We start from the raw sequence: 21868 nt of genomic DNA on the forward strand, positions 1-21868 counted from the left end.
GAAGCAGCAGCCATCTACTACTTTCCTTGTGTATCCAGCCTAGCAGCAGGGGGTCCCATTCGTGGTTGGCCCTTCCCAACTACTCCACTAAACATGATTAACAACAGCACTGTCTTTACACAACACACAGTCAACCTGTGGAACTTCTTGCCAGAGGATGCTGTGAAGGCCAGGACCATAACAGGGTTCAAAAAAGAACTAGATAAATTCATGGAGGATAGGTCCATCAGTGGCTATTAGCCAGGATGGGCAGGGATGGTGTCCTTAGCCTCTGTTTGCCAGAAGCTGGGAATGGGCGACAGGGGCTGGATCACTTGATGATTCCCTGTTCTGTTCATTCCCTCTGGGGCACCTGGCACTGGCCACTGTCGGTAGACAGGATACTGGGCTAGATGGACCTTTGGTCTGACCCAGTGTGGCCATTCTTATGTTCACTGTGATGGCCCCCCATTGGGCTCTATTTAAGGAAGGCCCTACTCTCCATCAACTCCACTGCTCCGCCACTCTCTTTATCCCCACATGGTCTTTTCTTCCTTCATATATTAGATCTGGATTGGGGCAGCCCCATTACTTGGGATGCTGTAGAAACTTGGAAGCGGAAGAAAGCCCCTGTCCCAAAGAGCCCACTGTCCAGGTTTAGGACGTGACACGGCCGGGGGCGCGGGGGGGGGGGGTGAAAAGGGCAAATTGTTGGAGAAGACATGGAGCAGTGAGATGAGCCTGTCATTCAGCATAGCACATGCCGCCCCATTGGCAGGGCCTGCCAGGGAGCTAATCAGTCTTCCCTCAGTTGCGGCCAGTCCGTTAGCCAAAGCATGGGGCATGCTCGTCCTCCAGGTGGAGGTCAGGGGGGTGCTTGGAAGGTATGCTGGTGTGGAGCTGAGAGGGAATGTGAGGTGTTTGCCAGCTCCCCACGTGCACCGGAGACCTCCCAAAGTAAGCCCAGCGTGAGTTTGAACATAATGCAAGGCCCATCTTTCCTCCCGGGCGCTGGGGGAGGAGGCAGTTTTTATGTGGGGAATGGGCAGCTGTTGATTGGAATCCAACATGAAATGGGGGAATGTGGCCCTCTTACTACAGGTGAGTAGACCGAACCAAAGCCCTATTTTTAAGTGAAAATTTGAACATTGCAAGTGTAGGGAGCAGACCCCTGTCGTCTGGTGCACTGCATGTCCACGGGAGCTCGGGTACAGGCTCAATTCCTATGTTAAGGTAAGAGTCAGACTGCATCAATCTGCTCTTACGGTGCCGTGTCTTGCTAAATACCCTGGCTGAGAATGGCCTCCCGTTACTCCAGGACCGAGGGCCTACTGGACATCACGTGATCTTGGACCCAATCCCTACCAGGTTTCTCCTTAACCCGCGCCGCTCTTGAGTTATCCAGTATTTACATTGATGTTAGTGAGGTCAGAATCTGGCCCTTCAGCTTCAGTTCCTACCGTTCCACACAACCGAGAGCTGGGATTGCAAAACAGCTCTTTAAGGAAAAGCTAAATTTCCCTCTTACATGCCTGCCTATATCAATTAAGGATTAGTGTCCGAGACCAACAAAAGATGACACACTGGAAGAAGCTGCCGTCCTCTCAAAGTCTCTTGTGACACCCGTGGCCCAGCGAGGTCAACAGCATTAGCGAGGCTTGGAATCTTTGCAGTCATTCTGTAATCCCGGCCAGCCGCCGAGCTCGCTTCTTGTGCTCTTGGGTTGAACTGATCTAGTGTGTTGGGGTACGAGCACTCGGCACACTATTAACTGGGAGTCAGAGTAGTGTCCAGGACAAGCTGTTCTTACGTGCATTAATAAATGCTGTGGGCCAGCTCTCGCGTCCCACTGGGGCTGCTTTGTGCTGGGCTGGCTCAGCCAGCTATCCTCGTGCTCCCGATGAGGGAATGTGCACCGGGTATACGTAACGAGCTCTGTGCGAGTGCACGGGCATGGCAGGGGTCTGTGCTGTGCTCCAACAATTCCTGCTACCCACACAGCCCCTTGGGAGTCAGGGCAGTGCTACACACAGAGAGCATTTCCACTGACTTCAGTGGGAGTTTAAAGCAGTGCCTGAATCTTGCTGGCCTGAGAATCTGGAAGTGGCAGGGAACTATAGCCGCATTTGCCTCTCCCCTCCCGCACCCATCCCAGATCCTGCACAGATATTTGTTCAGCTGGACACAAGGATTCCGCCTTCTGATTCCTAGGTTCCTTGTAAATCCAATAGCAGGAGGCGGCTCACAAGAACACTCCAAGCACAGCACGCTGGGGCATTTGTACAGTGATAAAATCCATTTCCTTGTTCCTCACTGATGAGCAGCACCGGTTGTGAAGTGCCAGGTAACAGAGTACATCTACACTGCAAGCAAAAACCTCCTCGGGCAGCAAGTCTCAGCCCATGTCAGCTGGCTCAGCCTCATGCTATGGCACTAAAAATAGCAGTGTGGACATTCCCAGTGGGGCTGGAGCCTGCGCTCTGGCACTCAGGGACACAGGAGGGTCTCAGAGCCTGGGTTCCAGCTGGAGTGGGAATGGCTGCACTGCTATTTTTAGCGCTATAGCCGAAGCTCAAGTCGCTGCTGCAGGGTTACATTTTGTTTGTTTCTGGGGGTTTCCTTTGTTTGTTGCAGTGTAGATCGGCGTTTTTCAAAGTGGCATGTAAGGCCCTGGGGCACTCTGCTCAGCACCGCTGACTGGGACCTTAAAAGTCCCGTTGGCAGCACTGCCCAGCTACCTGTTCTGACACTGCGCCGCGTCCCGGAAGCGGCCAGCACCGGGTCCGGCTTCTAGGCAGGGGGGCCACAGGACTCTGCGCACAGCCCGAGCACCGGCTCTGCACTCCCATTGGCTGGTTCCCGGCCAATGGGAGCTGGGGGGCGGTACCTGCAGGCAAGAGCCGTGCGGAGCCGCTTGCGCTCCTCCACCTAGGAGCTGGACCTGCTGCTGGTCGTTTCAGGCGCAGTGCGGTCTGCGGTGCCAGGAGGGGCGGGAAGCCTGCCTCTGCACCGCGGCTGCGTCGCTGACCAGGAGCCACCGGAGGTAAGTCTGTGCCCCAATGCCCTGCCCCAGCCCTGAGCTCCCCCAAACTCGGATCCTCTTCCTGTACCCTAAACCCCTCATCCCTGGCCCCACCCCAGAGCCTTCACCCCCAGCCCAGATCCCTGACCCCCTCCCACACCCCAACTCCCTGCCCCAGCCCAGAGCCCCCTCCCACACCCTGAACCCCTCATTCCTGGCCCCACCCTGCAGCCCTCACCTCCACACCCCAAACCTCTGGCCCAGCCCTGAGACCCTCCCACACCCCAAACCCCTCATCCCCAGCTCCACTGGGGCACGGGCATCAACAATTTTCTTCAACTGGGTCTCTAGAAATTTTTTTTTAAACCAGTGGTGTAGATGAAGCTGTACAGTCTACTCCACCTTCCAGAATGACCCTGCCCTCCCTCCCCCCAACAGACAACACTCACTGGACAATCCCAGCTTTAAACACCCGAGTGGGGGGGGGGTTGACCTGCCAATACAACTCCATTCATTACCCTTTCCATGAAAAAAAATTAAAAATCAAACCAGCCTAAAATAGAGCCAGGTAACACCAAATATGAAGAGTACTTGCATGCCCCTCCTGGCTTGTCTAAGCTACACAGACAATAGTGCTGTGCCGGAATCCAGAGTGCAGATCCCCAGAAGCAAGCCACTCCCACCCCACCTCCGATGGACCAGCAGGTAACATTGTGAAGACAGAGTTCATAGTGTTTAAGGCCAGAAGGTATCATTAGATCATCTAACGTGATCCTCTGTATGGCACAGGCCATTACATTTCATCCACATACCCCTGTATGGAGCCCAGGAGCCTGGGTTAGACCAGGGGTAGGCAACCTATGGCACGCATGCTGAAGGCAGCACGTGAACTGATTTTCAGTGGCACTCTCACCCGGGTTCTGGCCACCAGTCCGGGAGGCTCTGCATTTTAATTTAATTTTAAATGAAGTTTCTTAAACATTTAAAAAACCTTATTTACTTTACATACAACAATAGTTTAGTTATATGTTAGACTTATAGAAAGAGACCTTCTAAAAATGTTAAAATGTATCACTGGCACGCGAAACCTTACAGTAGAGTGAATAAATGAAGACTCAGCACAGCACTGCTGAAAGGTTGCCGACCCCTGGGTTAGACTAAACCACTTCAGTCCTCAGGAGACTGATCTGTTGTGAGCCACAGGCAGGGACCAGGGGAGCCCTAGGTGTCTGCGATGTCCCAGGGCCTGGCAATGGCAGGGAACTGATCAGGTGAGACATGCCTAGAGGATCCATGCTGGTAATTGATGTGTAATGCTGCAGATAGGATTGTTGCACTTAGTGCACTGGGTTACACCGGGCTTGCTCGCTCCCTGCTCACTCCCAGCATGCCTAGCAGGAAAAGCGTGGTGAGGAGGGTCACCAAGCAGAGTAACTTCTAATGCTGACTGTGCCCAAGAGCAACATAGCAGCCTCTCTTCATCTCTGCTGTTACTTCCCCGCCCAGACAGAGAGGGCTCCGTTCATTATTCATTTTTCTGTTGCAGGGCAGGGCTTGTTGGGGATGCAGGGGGAGGGCTGAACAGGTGCACAATTTAGCCCTAGTGGGAGAAGCTGAAGGTTCTGCTCCCTGAATTCACAAGACCCCAGGGATAAGTAGGATCAAGTGCCCCCACTCCCCATTGGAACCTGTGGAGGATGAAGAGAACCTGAAGGAACCGGGTTTCTTAGACTCCTACTGCAGATGCCCTAGGAACCCGTCCAGAGGGGTTCTCCGCTGCGTGGTAGTGGGGGTGGGGAACGGTGCAAGTTCATTCCTCAGGCAGCATTAACTTCTGATGGTTTCTCCCATGGGATTGAAGGTGAGGGATAACGAGCACATCGGAGCTGGCTCCTTAGCTTACTGCTTATCCTCCGGGGGGTTCCTCTAGATCTGCAGAGCCCAAACCAAGGATGGGGGGAAATGAGAGAACCTGCCCCAGAGCTGAAATTGCAGATTAGGCCAATGGGCAGGAAAGGCAACATGGTTGCACACAGCCTCCCCACAGTTAGATATGCCAACCGTGCCGAGCTTTGAGCTGCACAGGCAGCAGAAAAGCCAGCTGAGGAGCTTCACTGCCCAAGGCCTACCACCATATGCTGCAGAGTTCCTGTGCACAGGCACGCAGCACTAACAACGAGGAGTATCAGGTAGTTACTTCTCTTTATGGAGCTGATGTTCAAAACACCGAAGTCTGCTCTTTTGGCACGTCGGTTTTGTTTAGTGTCCCAAAGCTGCAACAAACCCCCCATCTGTGGATATCCATAATCAACATCAGAGCACAGATCTCTACCATTTGAGCTAAAGGAATAACACCATTAACTAGCGGTTGTAGGAAGCTATTATTTCCTGGTGAACCAGCCACTAAAGCGGGACATGAACATTTTGCTAGTGAATTGAACACAATAAAATAAATACTACCAAGACTAAAACACATGCTTAACTTTACAAACATAAGCAGTTTCACTGAAGTCAATGGGACTTGTCATTGGCTAAAGGTAAACATGTATGTCAATATTGGCAGGATTGGTGACTAAATATAAAATCAAATATGTAGGGCTGGCAGGAACGGTGAGAAATCAAGTTCAGACCCCTGTGCTGATGCAGGTCCAAGTAAACATAGACCATCCTGACAGGTGTTCTTAAAAACCTCCACTGATGGGGATTCCACAACCTCCTTTGGAAGCCAATTCCAGAGCTTTACTACCTTTATCATTAGTAAGCTTTCCCTAATATCTAACCTAAGTCTCCCTTGCTGCAGGGTAAGCCCATTACTTCTTGTCTTACTTTCAGTGGCTGTGGAGAACAATTGATCACTGTCCTGTTTATAACAGCGGTTGTCATACTTAGAAGACATGTCAGGTCCCCAGTCGGTCTCCTCAAGACTAACCAGAACCAGTTTGTTTGTTTTTCAACCGTTCCTCATAGGTCAGGTTTTCTAAATCTTTTAGGATTTTGTTGCTTTCCTCTGGATTCTCTCCAGAGGAGAGTTTTTTTCCTTTTATACAAAACAGTGAAATTGCATTTTTTTGCACTGCTATCTAAAATACAATTTTTAAACACTGTATTCTTAAATGGTTAAACATGACTTTACTGATTTTCAGACAAATGGTGAAAAAAACAACAACCCGTTAAACACCGCATTCGTCTGACCATGATCTACATAGCCCAGGTATATGGGGGGGGGGAGGGGGAAGAGAAGGAAAGGAGGAATTTAAAACAAACCACAAGTCAGATCTGTGACACCCAACCAAATTCTTACAAGAGAGTTGTTTTTTGGGGTTTTTTCTCCCCCCCCCCCCCCAGTGTTGCTGTCTGTAATCGAATTAAATAGCCATGGAATGGTTCTGAACAATGAAATGTAGAACACAGACCACAATGGGCACTGAGATTCAGCTTTCTGTGCTTAGCGAATCCTCGACGGATTCAGCCACCAGGCCTTCTCAGCGCCCCTGCTTCCAAAACAAGAGGATATTTATCATTCGAGTATTTCTTGGCACCGCTGCAATCTGGGGAAGCACACTGGGAACGCGGGAGGGGCCCTGCTACAAAGACTCCCATAGACATCACTGAGCTTTGCATCAGGCCCTGTGGGAGGCCTTTCGATGGGCAGCCAGGTGCCCCCAGTCTTTGTGTGCCCCAGCATCACACCCCATCAGCTCCTTTTTTCTCCCTTGTCCTGTGTCAGGTGAGTGGAAAAGGAGGGCCACTGTCAGTGCCTTGGGGAGGTAACTGGAGGTGCATCTGTGGGTGGGTTTAGTCCTAAGGAAGGGGAACAGAAGAGCCATCTAGGTAGCAGCATGCTGAAGGCCTGGCCTTAGGAGCAGCTCCTCTGGCTGGCTGGAATTAGCGTTGCCAACTTTCTAATTGCACAAAAACCGAACCCCCTAGGCCTGCCCCTTCCCTGAGCCCCCCCCCCCCCGGCCTGCTCCTTGGCTGAGGCCCAGCCCCTGCTCACTACAGTCCCCCTCCCTCAGTGGCTTGCTCTCCCCCACCCCCACTAATTTTAACTGGGCTGGGGCAGGGGGTTGGGGTGTGGGAGGGGGTGAGGGCTCTAACTGGGGGGCGGGCTCTGGGGTGTGGCCAGAAAGGAGGGGTTCAGGGTGTGGGAGGGGGCTCTGGGCTGGGGCTGGGAGTTAGGGGCTGAGAGCTCTGTCTGGGGTGTGGGTTCTGTGGTGGGGCTGGGGCTGAGGGGTTTGGGGTACAGGAACCCCAACAGCTGGAGCTGAGGGATTCGGAATGTGGGACCGGGCTGAAGGTTGAGGCAGAGGGTTGGGTGTGGGAGGGGGTGCAGGCTCTGGGCTGGGGGTGTGGACTCTGGGGTGGTGCCAGGGATGAGGGGTTTGGGATGTGGGAGGGGGATCTGGGCTGGGGAAGGGGGTTGTGGTGCAGGGGTCAGGGCTCCAGCGGGGGGTGCAGGCTCTGGGCTGGGGGTACAGACTTTGGGGTGGTGCCAGGGATGAGGGGTTTGGGGTGTGGGAGGGGGTTCTGGGTTGGGGAAGCGGGGGTGAGGGCTCCAGCTGGGGGTGCAGGTTCTGGGAGGCAGGGATGAGGGGTTGGGGTGTAGGAGGGGGCTCTGGGTTTCAGGAGGGCTCAGGGTTGGGGTTCAGGGTTGGGGTGCGGGATTACCTCAGGTGGCTTCTGGTCAGCGGCACAGTGGGGCTAAGGCAGGCTCCCTGCCTGTCCTGGCTCTGTGCTGCACACCAGATAGGGTGTCCAGACAGCAAGTTTGAAAAATTGGGACATAGGGTGGGGGGATAATAGGCTCCCCAAATATTGGGACTGTCCCTATAAAATCAGGACATCTGGTCACCCTAGCCCTGGAAGTCACCAGCAGGTCTGGCTTCTAGGTGCAGGGGCCAGGAGGCTCCGCGTGCTGCTCTCGCCCACAGGCACCACACACCCCCAGCGCCATTGGCCGTGGTTACCAGCCAATGGGAGTGCGGAGCCGGTGCTTGGGCAGCGTGCGGCACCCTGTGCCCTCCCACCCCCGCCTGGGAGCCAGACCTGCTGACCGCTTCTGGGGCGCAGTGTGGTGCCAGGACAGGCAGGCACTAGCCTACCTTAGACCTGCAGCACCACCAAATGGACTTTTAATGCCCCGGTCGGTGGTGCTGACCAGAGCCGCCAGGATCCCTTTTCGACTGGGCATTCCAGTAGAAAACTGGATGCTTGGCAACCCTAGTGGAACTAGGGGCAGCAGCAACTTTCTTGGCACTACTGCCTCTGTACCTTTGAGGGAACAGTTGGTCTGGGCTCATTCTCCTCTTCCCTGTGTCCTCTGGGCCTACCTTGGTGCCCCTGCCCCTCCAGAGGCCCCAGCTCCCCAAAAGTGTTGGTAAAGCAGCTTGAGGGCATTCTGCAGATCATGTCAATTAATGAAGTTTATTCACAGAGTAAGAGGTGGTCAAAAGTGGGAATTCTGTGAAAAACTTCGAATGAAATGAAAAACATTTGTTTAATTCAGAACTGTCTGGATACTCTGTTAATTGGTTCTTTCACAACATTTTTCAAAAAGAATTTGGTTTGAATCTCTTTGAAATGGAAATGTTTCATTTCTACCCCAAATGAATCAAAACTCCTTCCACACTTCCAGTCCTCTCTCTGCTCCCTCTCTCCCTGCTGAAAAATGGAGGAGGCTGAGTAGAGGGAAACAAAACACAAAAAATAGTTTCAAGCTGATTCGGTTTGAGTTTTGAACAGAAAAACATTTTCATTTCAAATTGTGTAACTGAAAAAATGGAAAACCTCAAACAACAGGGAAACATCGTGGGGCAGTGGCGGGGGGGGGGGGGGGATGGTGTCATGTTTGAAAAGTCTTGTTTCATTAAATCTTTCCATCCAGCCTCACTATAGGGACCTGGGGGATCAATTTACAAGAAATAGTGGGGGCCATTTTAGAGACCGTGAGAGCCCCTTTATTGGCAGACAAAAGCCTTTTCCCCCCCAGTATTACTGTACATTGGCAAAGTGTCTATTACTTCAGAAGTGGCTGGTATTCTAAAATATAATAGCCTACTGCTACTACCAGCTAATGGAGTTATCCTTTAACTCAAGTAGTAAAAGTCTGCTGTGTTAAAGGTCCCAAATTCAAGCCCTGCTCAGGACTCCGGGGAACACAGCTGCCTATTTTAGTAGCTTCCCTACTTCCATAATGGCAGAAGGAGACTTTAAAGAACTGGCTGCAAAAGCTGAAGTGCCCCCCATGACTGACATGCCCAGTGGGGTGCCTAGCTAGAGATTGCAGTGGGGAATCCTGCAGATTGTTCTTTGAGAAGGTCAGTCAGCAGGGTGCATTCTCAGGGCATTCTCTTATTTGCTAGATTGGAGATCGGTCAAGGGGGAGAAGACACCGTTGGTTCCTGAGAAAGCACAACAATACAACACCTTTGCAACATAGTGGTTCAGGCTGCAATAGCAGCAACACAATGTCCAGCATGCCAACAACTCACTGCCTGCCTGCCCAAAGCTGCAAAGCATCATAGAAGATTATGGTTGGAAGGAACCTTAGGAGGTCATCTAGTCCAACCGCCTGTTCAAAGCAGGACCAATTCCCAACTAAGTCATCCCAGTCAGGGCTTTGTCAAGCCTGACCTTAAAAATCTCTAAGGAAGGAGATTCCACCACCTCCCTAGGTCACCCATTCCAGTGCTTCACCACCTTCCTAGTGAACTAGTGTTTCCTAATATCCAACCTAAACCTCCCCCACTGCAACTTGAGACCATTACTCCTTGTTTTGTCATCTGCAACCACTGAGAAGAAGCTGAGCTCCATCGTTTTTGGAACCCCCCTTCAGGTAGTTGAAGGCTGCTATCAAATTCCCCCTCACTCTTCTCTTCTGCAGACTAAATAAGCCCAGTTCCCTCAGCCTCTCCTTGTAAGTCATGTGCCCCAGCCCCCTAATCATTTTCATTGCTCTCTGCTGGACTCTCTCCAATTTGTCCACATCCCTTCTGTAGTGGGGGGGCCAAAAATGGACACGATACTCCAGACATGGCCTCACTAGTGCCCAATAGAGAGGAATAATCTCTTCCCTCGATCTGCTGGCAGTGCTCTTACTAATGCAGCCCAATATACTGTTAGCCTTCTTGGCAACAAGGGCACACTGCTGACTCATATCCAGCGTCTCGTCCACTGTAATCCCCAGGTCCTTTCCTGCAGAACTGCTGCTTAGCTGTTGGTCCCTAGTCTGTAGCAGTACATGGGATTCTTCTGTCCTAAGTGCAGGACTCTGCACTTGTCCTTGTTGAACCTCATCAGATTTCTTTTGGCCCAATCCTCCAATTTGTCTAGGTCACTCTGGACCCTATCCCTACCCTACAGCATATCTACCACATCAGTGTCATCTGCAAACTTGCTGAGAGTTCAGTCCATCCCAACATCCAGATCATTAATATATGGAGATATACCTATCTCATAGAACTGGAAGGGTCATCAAATCAAGTCCAGTCCCTGGCCTTCACTAGTAGGACCAAGTACTATCCCTGACAGTCCCCCCTCCCACCCTTTTTTCCCTGATCCCTAAATGGCCCCCTCAAGGATTGTACTCACAACACTGGATTTAACAGGCCAATACTCAGACCACTGAACTATTCCTCCCCCCCAAAATGAAGATATAGAACAAAACTGGCCCCAGGACTGACCCCTGGGGCACTCTGCTTGATACCGGCTGCCAACTAGATACTGAGCAGTGGATCACTACCCATTGAGCCTGATGATTTAGCCTGCTTTCTATCCACCTTATAGTCAATACATCCAATCCATACTTTTTTAACTTGCTGGCAAGAATACTGTGGGAGACTATACCAAAACCTTTGCTAAAGTCAAGATATATCATGTCCCCTGCTTTCCCCGTATCCACAGAGCCAGTTATCTCATCATAGAAGGCAATCAGGTTGGTCAGGCATGACTTGCCTTTGGTGAATCCATATTGACTGTTCCTGATCACCTTCCTCTCCTCCAAGTGCTTCAAAATGGATTCCTTGAGGGCCTCTCTTAATTTCTTATCCCCAAAAAGGCACAGGGCAGACCCTCAGCTGGTGTCTAGACATGGTTCCATGGACTCCAGCAAAGCTATGCTGATTTATCCTGGTGGAGAAGCTGGTCTCCCACTCAGAACATCATCCTTACGGGATATGCTGTTTGCCTTTCCATCTTCATGTTAAAGCAGAGACTTCAATTTTCTGGGGTAAAACTCATCAGATACATTTAGATGAATTGTCAGATGGAATCCAATTAAGTACCCTGCGACCCTCAACGTTAATTCCAACCCCTTCATCTTCCAGAAGGAAAAACAAGTGGCTTTGAGAACATTTTAATTTTTTTTTGTGCTAAAAGAAGATGCTGAGAAGGGAGAGTGGCATTCATGGCCATCGCTCCAACAGCGAAGCGAGAAGAGCTTTATAAATGACAAGCAGAGAGTGTGCAAGATGTAGACACTTGCAGCCAGCTAGATTGCAACTGTCCCTAAATGTAGCCAAGCAGAGGAGTAGTAGTGGAGACAGCATTCCCCGCTTGTGCAGCTGCATTAAAGCTATGCCCACCACACCTTTTAGCTTTCGGTCAAAAGCATGGATTTTCCCCAGGTGTTTCCGTCTGGAGCAAACAAATGGAAGGGGCAGGTGAGGGAGCAGAGACTCCGTCACCCTGTGCATCATCTAGCAAAGCTGCCAGTGCAAAAGGGGCAGGATGCATTTGAGGTTTGTGCGGGGCATAATGCAGCCCAGAGCTCCCTCCCAGGATGGTACAGGTTACACTCTGCCTTTACTTACGGCTCTGCCAAAAGGCACAACTAGCTCAGTTTTAATCTGTGGCATCCAAGCCTCCATTGACCTCAGTGGGAATTTTGAATGTGTGAGGAATACGGTTCCTAGCTCCCGTGCAGAGTTTGGTTAATGCCATCCAAGAAGGTCATCTACAAATCTTGAGTTACTGTTGTTTTTAACTAGAGCCCTAGAGCAGTTTTTGTTATAGCCAAGGGAAAGGCACAGAAACATTCACACACACACCCCCGGGAGTAAACACCAGGTACGTTTTTAATCAATTACTTTAGCTGAACTTCTGTCATCACCTTCACTTTGCGAGAATGCCTCGTCAGATGCTTATTGCCAACTGGCTTGCGCTGCAACAAAATGACAGGTTGGTTTTGTCGGGATATCGCTGTTGATTTAAAGAGATGCTGAATCCAAGAGAACCTCCAAAATAACTACACAATATTGTAATGCTATTTTTGGAATACAGTCTTTCAGTGCATTAAAAAAAATCATTCCATATTCATCTCCGACTTCCGCACACAATAGACGAAAACCCATAGAGACTCAATTATTGTAGGGCTGATGCAGTGCGTCCTCTTAAACTAAATTGTAGCTCTATTTCTGTGGCTGCAAGAATAAAGAGCTGTCAGTAAACTTCATCACTGGTGACAGATTTGCATTTTGCAATATCAAGAGACTCGCATAGTATTATGTAGTCCTGAATGAATATTACAGTCCTCTGTGTTGTGGGAAGGAGAGATGTAAATAAAGAAAATTCAAAGTGAATTAAGCTAATTGCTATAACTGCAAAAACTCTGGAAATCTAAGTCATTGCAAACTCTACCAGTCATTTGCTCCTGAGCAAGAGATATTTCAGTTCTTCCCTATGTAGCATTTTCACCTTGAGTCATCTAAACACAGGACACTAAGCTAAATTGACGTCTCTCTCTGTTGGGACTAGGTCCACAGTTAAATCAGATATTGAAAAGATACCATGAAGTGGGCTCAAAAGATGGAGCTGCTCATGCTTCGGGCCCTCCAGGTGCCTCTGTGGGGATTGTGCAATGTCAAACTTGCCACAAAGCTGTGGAGCTGTAGCACTGTAGTTATACCAGTTGTATGCCAGTGTAACGTGGATGCTGAGGAACCATAGACTCATAGGACTGGAAGGAACCTCGAGAGCTCATCTAGTCCAGCCGCTTGCACTCAAGGCAGGACTAAGTATTATCTAGACCATCCCTGACAAGTGTTTGTCTAACCTGCTCTTAAAAACCTCCAGTGATGGCAGTTCCACAACCTCCCTGGCCAATTTATTCAAGCACTTAACCAACCTGAGAGTTAGGAATTTTTTCCTAATGTCCAACCAAAACCACCTTGGCTGCAATTTAAACCTATTGCTTCTTCTCCTATCCTCAGAGGCTAAGGAGAACAATTGTTCTCCTTTCTCCTTGTAACAACCTTTTATGTACTTGAAAACTTATGTCCCCCTTCAGTCTCCTCTTAAGGCTGAACAATTTTTGATTATCATCTGATCCATCAGCTATTCCATATCAAGTGGCAGGACAAGATCAGAAACGAGGATATTTGAAGCCTAACCTAGCAACTGCCTCCATCAGCACTGGTTTGGTTTTGGCATCTCTCTTGCTACTGACATGTTTTAGAATGGAAGATCAACAAATTCCAAAGCGTGCCCAACAAGGAATGCCACCACATCGCCAGTGATCATATCAGCACCAAAAGTGTTAGCCGTGCGGTAAGAGCGTATGTTCAGTTTATGGCCATCACTGGCAATCGGGCCACCTTAAGGATATAGTCAGAGATCTATCTGGGTGGTATTTGAGCCCTTTAGAATTTGCCGTAACTGTCAAGATTCTGTTGTAAATTGGCTGCACCAATAAGTTGTCTGGGTGTGTCACATTAGTTCATCCATCTGTCCAAACTGGTCATAGATCTTATGCTCAGCAAAAATGATTCAAACTTATGGAATTGCAGTCACCTTCTTCAGCCAGGGTATCTCCGGGTTATCATATCTTCAGGCCCAACAAGTGAGTTGTAGACAACCAGGAAAGATTTTCCGGGAAGCGAGGAGATGGTAAGGTTATAGGCTGAATTACTCAGATGGCAAGGGGCAGGAAGGCATCTGCCACATGATTGATTCAAGCCAGGTACGTTTACTGTTTCAGCTGCCCTTGAAGTGATGGAGTGCATCATCACGCTGTAACATCAATGCTTCCTCAGCGGTAGCCCGGTGAAGCTATTACCATTGCACTCTTTGTAGTGCACCTCTCTGGAGTGGGGGGAGCTCTGCTTCTGCCCGGGGCATCCCTAGTAGGTTGAAGCGTTGATGGCAAGAACATCCAGTTTGCCCTGGTAAGGGATACTAAGCATGGGAGATAATTCGATCCCTGAACCTGCTCTTGGTCAAGTCGATGGCCAGACACTGACCCTGCGGTGCTTCAGGCAAGGAAGCCCCTGCCAGGCCTGTATCCATGGAGCAGTACTGAGGTGAGAGCCAGAGAGACATTGAGGGATGATGAGGCTAGAGTGGCATAATCAGCTAGCAGGTGGTTTCTTGGGCCCCACACTTCTTCTCCCTAAGGCAAAAGGAAGTGGAGGATGTTGCAGGCCAACAGCTTCCCTCTCCCACAACCAGATGTTGTTGGGGGATGCGCACTGAACCCCCACCTCTCCATTCCTACCCAGTACAGGTACCCAATGGACTTTTACCATTGACATCAATAGGAAATAAGAGCCTGCACCTGTCCCGAGTAGGAATAGGTGTGACATCAGTTCTTTAGAATCCTAGGATTAGAAGGAATCACAAGGGTCATCTAGTCTAACCCACTGCCAAGATGCAGGATTTCTTTGATTCTTCTTGTTTCCCTGTTCCCATAAGCTTAAATTCTAGCCTCCTTGATTTATGGCATTTTGTATAAGGGAAACCTTGCTCTCCCAAGAAAGCCTTATTGTTGCCAGCTCTCATCATTTTACTGCGAGCTTTGTGATATTTGGTGTTTGCTAGAGTGCCAGCTCCTGGAGTCATGCAATTCTTAAAAGCAGCAAAGAATGCAATTCTTAGTATTTATTGATCCGGATTAACTATAAGCCTCTAGCCCTTATGGCTGCAGAGAAAGACTTGAAAACATCAATTCTAAATTCTCAAAATCACGAAGGAAAATAACCCTCCACAAATGTATTCTTTGTATAAATCTCAATTTTTGAATGGTTGTAGGTTCACTATGGAAGCTTTCATATGTGCTGCAGGCAACACTCCTCTCCCTCCTCCACTTGGAGCAGGTGAAGTCTGAATAATATTTTGTTTTCCAAGTCATGAATGGGAGTGTACAGTCCTCAGATATATCTTTCCACGGACCTCCATTTCCCACCCAGACCCACTCACCTATTCCAGCCCACAGACTCCCCAGACATGATGTAGTTCTGAAAATCGAGACAGGTTCGCTTAACAATGTTTAGGTCCAAACCTCTAAGGGATGGAGTCATTAGCTAAATAACTAAGTGTGACAGATCCTTTAGACACACTTGTTCTCTTCACTGGTACAGTTAATGTCAGAATGATCGCAAATGACACCAAACTACTTGTTTTAGGGCCAGATTCTGCTCTCCCGCCTAGTGTAAATTCAGAGAAAGTCCATTGACATCTCTCTGAATTTACACTAGGAGGGAGAGCAGAATCTGGCCCTAAAATAAGTAGTTTGGTTGGTGTCATTTGCAGTCATTCCGAGATTAAACTGCAAGAAGAATTTGGACCTTCGACAGGAAACAAGTATATTCCAATGCTAAATTAGTTTAATAATATCCTGTTTATATTAGGCTTGCTTTCCCTAAATGGGGTCTAATTTTTGTTAATCTTGAGTTTCTTGTCATGATCAGGACAATGCCAGTTAAAAATGCTCTGTAATGCTCCATGTACTTCCAAATTAATTACCCAGCATGTTGTATTGCTCTGCAACCAGCAAGGCCAAACTGCAGTTCAATAAAAGCCGCTATAGCACAAGACAGTGGTCCTGTCCTTTCTCCACTCAAAGCACACTCAATGTTGCCAGTGGGAGCTCCACGTATGGAACAAGTATAAATATATAATGCACACAGTATATTCTTGGTTAATCTTTGACACTTGTTACTTTGATGCTTTGAGGCAGGTCTCAAACTATGACTCTGAATGTTGTTGCTAGCTGCTTGTAATGGAAGCTGAGAGCCAGAACTGCACAAGCTGAGAGCCAACCTGCTATTACTAGCATCAAGGGAAAGCCTTGTACATCCCCAGCCTCATGCATCTTGCTTCTCTTGGAAGAACTGAGATTGCATGCGTGGGTCTGGCTGTAGGAGCATTAGGAGAAGGCTTTGGTGGCCCATGGAACTTAGCATCCATGGACATATGGTCTACAATTCATCATGCACTAGCCCAAGCTGTGGGGCCAATTGTGAGAAGCTGTTTGCTATTCCAGAGAAAGATTTAATTCCTTTTTAAAGCATTTTTGTGTTTTGTTTTTCAAATGCATTAGGTAAAAGTTGGAAATAAAAGCCACCAGTTTTTAAAGCATGAATACAAAACTCAAAATGGAAAGGCCAAAACATTGTAATACATACAATTCTTCTCACATCCCAGATCATAGAGGATTTTCGGTGTGTTCCTGTATTTGCTACTGTTATACTGGGAGTGGGCGAAAACCTCATGGAAGCTGGTGGGCATATCCATTGCCTTTCTTTCAGGCTAGTTGTAAGAAGTGATTAAGCTCCTTTATGGCACCAGAGAGCTGGAACCATAGGAGCCACCACCCAAAACACAAGCACATGGCAAGGTTTGAGTAGAAGCTGAAACACATGGGCTCCCTGGAAACCAATCTAGCAAATGCAGGGGTAAAGGGCATTGATTGGTGGAGCTGTGAGTGTCTGTACATGAGACAGAAACAGGATAAAGGCCAAAGGGGCAGACAAACAAGGCAGCCAGAAATCCAAGGACAGTCACAGCTTTACTCTGAGCAAAAGCTAAGACAGCTTTTGGGCAGTGATGGCTAGGAAAGAATGAAACTGTCTCCTACTGCATCAGAGAAACAGACCTGTAGGTACATTCTTGTAAGCAGACAAGACTGCATCAAAGAAATATCCTGACTCCATCGTCAATTTCTCCTCCTATCTGAAACAGCCCGCAGGATCCTGACCACAAGCTCACTAGTTGGGTCAACAAAAGTGGTAACACTATTTAAAAATGCCCAATGCTAACATGACAACTATGTGTTTTCCTCAGTTAAGCTGTTTACACTAATTTGATTTGAAATGTAGCTGTAAATATTTAATACATTGTATTTTACAAGTTAGCACTGGGAACTTTAAATTAGCAGTTATACATGTAAAGCATAATCGCATCACATCACTCAAGTAGTTACCTAGGAAAAGTAGCCGCAGATGGCCAATTACTTCTGGTAAGAATTGATTATAACCCGTTATTCTCAATACGTGTATGGGGACTATCTAAACCTTTCCCACTGATCTGCCTCCTGTTTGGTCCTTGGCTCGCTACCGGGAGGGGAAGCAGGACAGGAGAGTGGTGCTGACTTTACAGGGGAGGCCGATCAAGGCTCATTCGCTCTGTTGCACCTATTAACACGACTATAATCACACATCATCAGAAAGCGGCCCCACAGCACAGCTGGCAGGGTTGAATGCCGTGGTTGTTATGGCGTTCCTTCCAGCAGGAATTCCACGCTGCTTCCAGCCCAGAGACCTCAGTAATGAGACTTGTGCAGCCTCACATATTAGATAAAAGCTCAGACACATTAAAAAGAGACAGAAAAATAAATCTTTCTCCGCTATTCCTCCCCACCCCATTCTTTTAAGTGATGGCAATATGAAACAGCCCTTCGGCGGAAGGATGAAATGCATTAGTAAACAAGCCAGCATTTTACGGTCAGTATACCCATGATTAGGGTAGTGTGAAAGTTTCGCAATATCTGGGAAACAAAGCTTTGGTGGGAAATATCCAGCTCTGCCCAGAGCCGTCGGGCTAATTCAGTCATAAATACGAAGCATTCTATACCCACGGAGAAGCCTCTTGGCCCTCCAAACTGCGCTGTGTTATGGAGGAATGTGTGTGTAACGGTCAGTGTCAAGACATGGTGTGTTGTGTTACATGGTCCACCCCTGCCTCTCTGCAATGGGAACAGCTTAGTGGGGGGATCTGTCAAGGAAATAGGACACCAAATGACCTGATAGTAAGTCAATGTACCTGTGTGTTTCATTTACTCCGGTTGTACAATCCCACATAGTTGTTCTGCTTGTTTTACATCCTGAAGGTGGATGGCTCATCAGGCCTACGTCAGGTCTGAAATCCGGGGCCCACAGGTTCAAATCTAGCCTTTATCCATCGAAAGGAGATCATTTCCTATGGTTTTGGCTCTCACATAGGCACTTGTCTACGTGAACGTTGAGTCTGTGGCCAGCTGGGGTGTAAATCACCCGACCCGAGCCTGCCACACAGTAACTGTCTGCATGGGGCTTGCTGATGCGCATTAATTATTCCACAGCGCACTTTGCTCTACCCTGCTTTGAAACGGGAGTTGATCAAAGCACACCAAGGAACCATTCAGGGGCGTGTACACTGCACACCTCTTTCAGCAGCAGGCGGCGTATCTACCCACGGAGCCCGAAATAGCAGTGTAGACTGTGCGGCCCGGCTTAGGGGAGCCAAGACATTCCTGACGGGTGCGGGCATGTAGTCACGTACGTACCCTGCACAACTGTCTACTTACCCAAGCTGCGCTTCCCCTCGGCACAGCTGTTTTTAGCAGTATCGTGTGCCGCGGCCTCCCTGCTGCTCCCACTCAGGGAAAGACTGCAGAGGTTGGAAAGGCAGCCTTTCCCCAGCGCCTCCCCTCTGCCAGAGCCTTTCACTCACATGGATAGCAGCCTGCAGCCACACATACCCTATGCGCTGCCTGAAGTGGTGCACAGTGTAGACACAGCTCGGAGGGTAGGGATAGGATCCAGAGGGACCTAGACAAATTAGAGAATTGGGCCAAAAGAAATCTGATGAGGTTCAACAAGGACAAGTGCAGAGTTCTGCACTTAGGACGGAAGAATCCCATGCACTGCTACAGACTAGAGACCGAATGGCTGGGCAGCAGTTCTGCAGAAAAGGACCTAGGGGTTACAGTGGCCAAGAAGCTGGAGACGAGTCAACAGTGTGCCCTTGTTGCCAAGAAGGCTAACAGCATTTTGGGCTGTATAAGTAGGGGCATTACCAGCAGATCGAGGGACGTGATCATTCCCCTCTTTTCAGCGTTGGTGAGGCCTTATCTGGAGTACTGTGTCCAGTTTTGGGCCCCACACTACAAGAAGGATGTGGAAAAATTGGAAAGAGTCCAGCGGAGGGCAACAAAAATGATTAGGGGGCTGGAGCACATGACTTATGAGGAGAGGCTGAGGGAACTGGAATTATTTATTCTGCAGAAGAGAAGAATGAGGGGGGATTTGATAGCTGCTTTCAACTACCTGAAAGAGGGTTCCAAAGAGGATCGATCTTGACTGTTCTCAGTGGTACGAGATGACAGAACAAGAAGTAATGGTCTCAAGTTGCAGTGGGGGAGGTCTAGGTTGGATATTAGGAAACACTATTTCCCTAGGAGGGTGGTGAAGCACTGGAATGGGTTACCTAGGGAGGTGGTGGAATCTCCTTCCTTAGAGGTTTTTAAAGTTAGGCTTGACAAAGCCCTGGCTGGGATGATTTAGTTGGGAATTGGTCCTGCTTTGAGCAGGGGTTGGACTAGATACCTCCTGAGGTCTCTTCCAACCCTGAGATTCTATGAGTCTATGATTCTACATGCATCAACAAGGTCTACAGGGACACTTTGTGTGCAGGTGGCTAGTGAGGGGTAGATTCACATCTCAGCTTCGTACAAACCACATTGTTGGTAAACTGTGTAATTAATTGTGTTAGTCAAATATAGATACTAACCAAGGTTGGAGAAATTATTATATATAACATACATAAAACTAGGAAAATTTAAAGGAATTTTGCTGACACAACAGTCCAGGATTTAGCTGAAAAAGGTCCAGGGTTGCATAAACCAGGAAACCTGGTTTGTGCGTGTTACCTTGTAAAACTTTAGTCTGTGTAAATACCAGAGAGAAAACAGAAGGTCGTGAGGGAATTGTTAACTTCAGGTGCCCCTCTTTCCCCCAAGAAAAGCTAACAATAAAAAAACCTAAGGCCATTAAAAACTGACCAGTAAAATGATAAAAATTGTAGGAGCCAATGGGATTAACAGTAGAGAATAGATGAGAGACGTCGACAACAAATATATTTTGTGAGGTAAACATCATGTATTAGTTCTGGCTACTTACTGTGATTTATGGATGAAAATGTTTTAGGGTTTAAAATGGTTAGGTAGACAGATGACATAACTGAGTCATTATTAAGTTACAGAGTGTAAGAGAAAGTGATTGACAAGTGTGGAGAAGACACAGAGGAAGTACGGAGACCAGAAATTTTGATAAAGTCACCCTGTCCCCGGGAGAGGTAACGATCGATTACTTTTCTTGCCTGATGTGTTCTTATATGTCCATGTAAGTCATAGGTGATATGTGCATCGTCTTAAAACGTACAAACTAAAGGCTACAAGATCCTGTTTAAACCTAAATTGGAGTGGAGCTCCTTTGCCACCCAACAAAATGTTCGTTTAGACAAGCCCTGAGCCTCTTAAAAATGAGGGCCTATATGCTCTGCATAGACCATGCAAATCCTGTCACAAGACTAGATTTTATCCTCTTGTCCTTGATCAAAGCTTCTTTCCCCCCTGTTGTAGAGTGCACCGCTAGAGTGTGTAGGAATAGGGTAGTGTGCCTTTAAGTAGTTGGTGAGTGCTCTAGAGGTGCTCAAAGGCAGCAGAAGGCAGTGAGAGCAGCGCCAGGTATGTAGCCACACTTGGCATGTTCGTGTATATTTATTAATCATGGTTATTTGGGACACAGCTGTGCCCAGGTGGTTTCTTCATTTTATTTTTGGGGAATAAGTGGAGCACAACCCTCCAGCAGGAGCTGCACTTTGGTGGTTCAGTGTGTATCTATGCGGGTAACGCCCGGGCCCACACAGAGGCCCCATACTTTCACCATGGAAGAACTGTGCCTTCAAGGCACAATCTAGACCTGAATAGGAAAGCCCATTAAGGGCCCAATTCTGCAAGATTCTGTTGGGTGCTGACTCTGAGCCCTCAACTCCTGTCAACTTCCCAGGCAGGTAGGTGGGAGCCAAATCCACCAGTGAAAGAGGCTAGCAGGGTTCCTCTTGGTCAGTATCAGACCAAAAGGTCTTCCTTAGAGACATTTGAATGTCTAGCCCCCTATGTCTGGTGGCCACTGATCCTGTGGGTTATCATGCTGGTAGATCTCATCAGGAAAAGCACAGGATACTTATAGGCCCATAGTCAAATTGTCCTAAGGTTACCAAGCTGATGAAAGCTGCCATCCTGTACTGACTGGCCACAGCCAAGAAGCCATATCATTACTGGGTTGGAAGGGGGCTGCTGAACTATACCGCAGAGACATAAGGACTTTGGTGGAGGTGGCTAACACCATCATTAGGCTGGTGACACAGGTGGCAGGGCTATCTCGGCAGAGCTCCTGCAGGTTCTCTCCATGGTCAGGGAATGGGTAGGTAGACACTGGGAGAAATCACTGGCTGAAGCAGTCCCCCTTATAGAAAATCATCCACAGGCTCTGATGATCTCCGAAACCTGGGGCAAAGGAAAGTGAGTAGCTACTCGGGACGTCAGATCAACTGGAACATGTGCCGAATGAAACAAGGACGTACCCCCACACCAAAGCCTGCCCAATTGCACAGGGCAGGAGGAGGGGAAGAGGAGAACAAACTGACTTCTGAGTACAAAGGGCAGCTGAGAATTTAACCTATCTGATTCCACTGAGAAGAGACTAGCACCATTTCACACAGCGGAGAACCAATGGGCTCAACAGTGCAGAGTCCTGAGAGGAGCATTCTTTGGCTTTGGGGATATACACGTTTGGATCACAGAACCCAGAAGGAAAAGAGAGGGAGGGATGG

The sequence above is a fragment of the Mauremys reevesii genome, linkage group 4 (assembly GCF_016161935.1).
Source record: "Mauremys reevesii isolate NIE-2019 linkage group 4, ASM1616193v1, whole genome shotgun sequence".
Classification (NCBI taxonomy): Eukaryota; Metazoa; Chordata; order Testudines; family Geoemydidae; genus Mauremys; species Mauremys reevesii.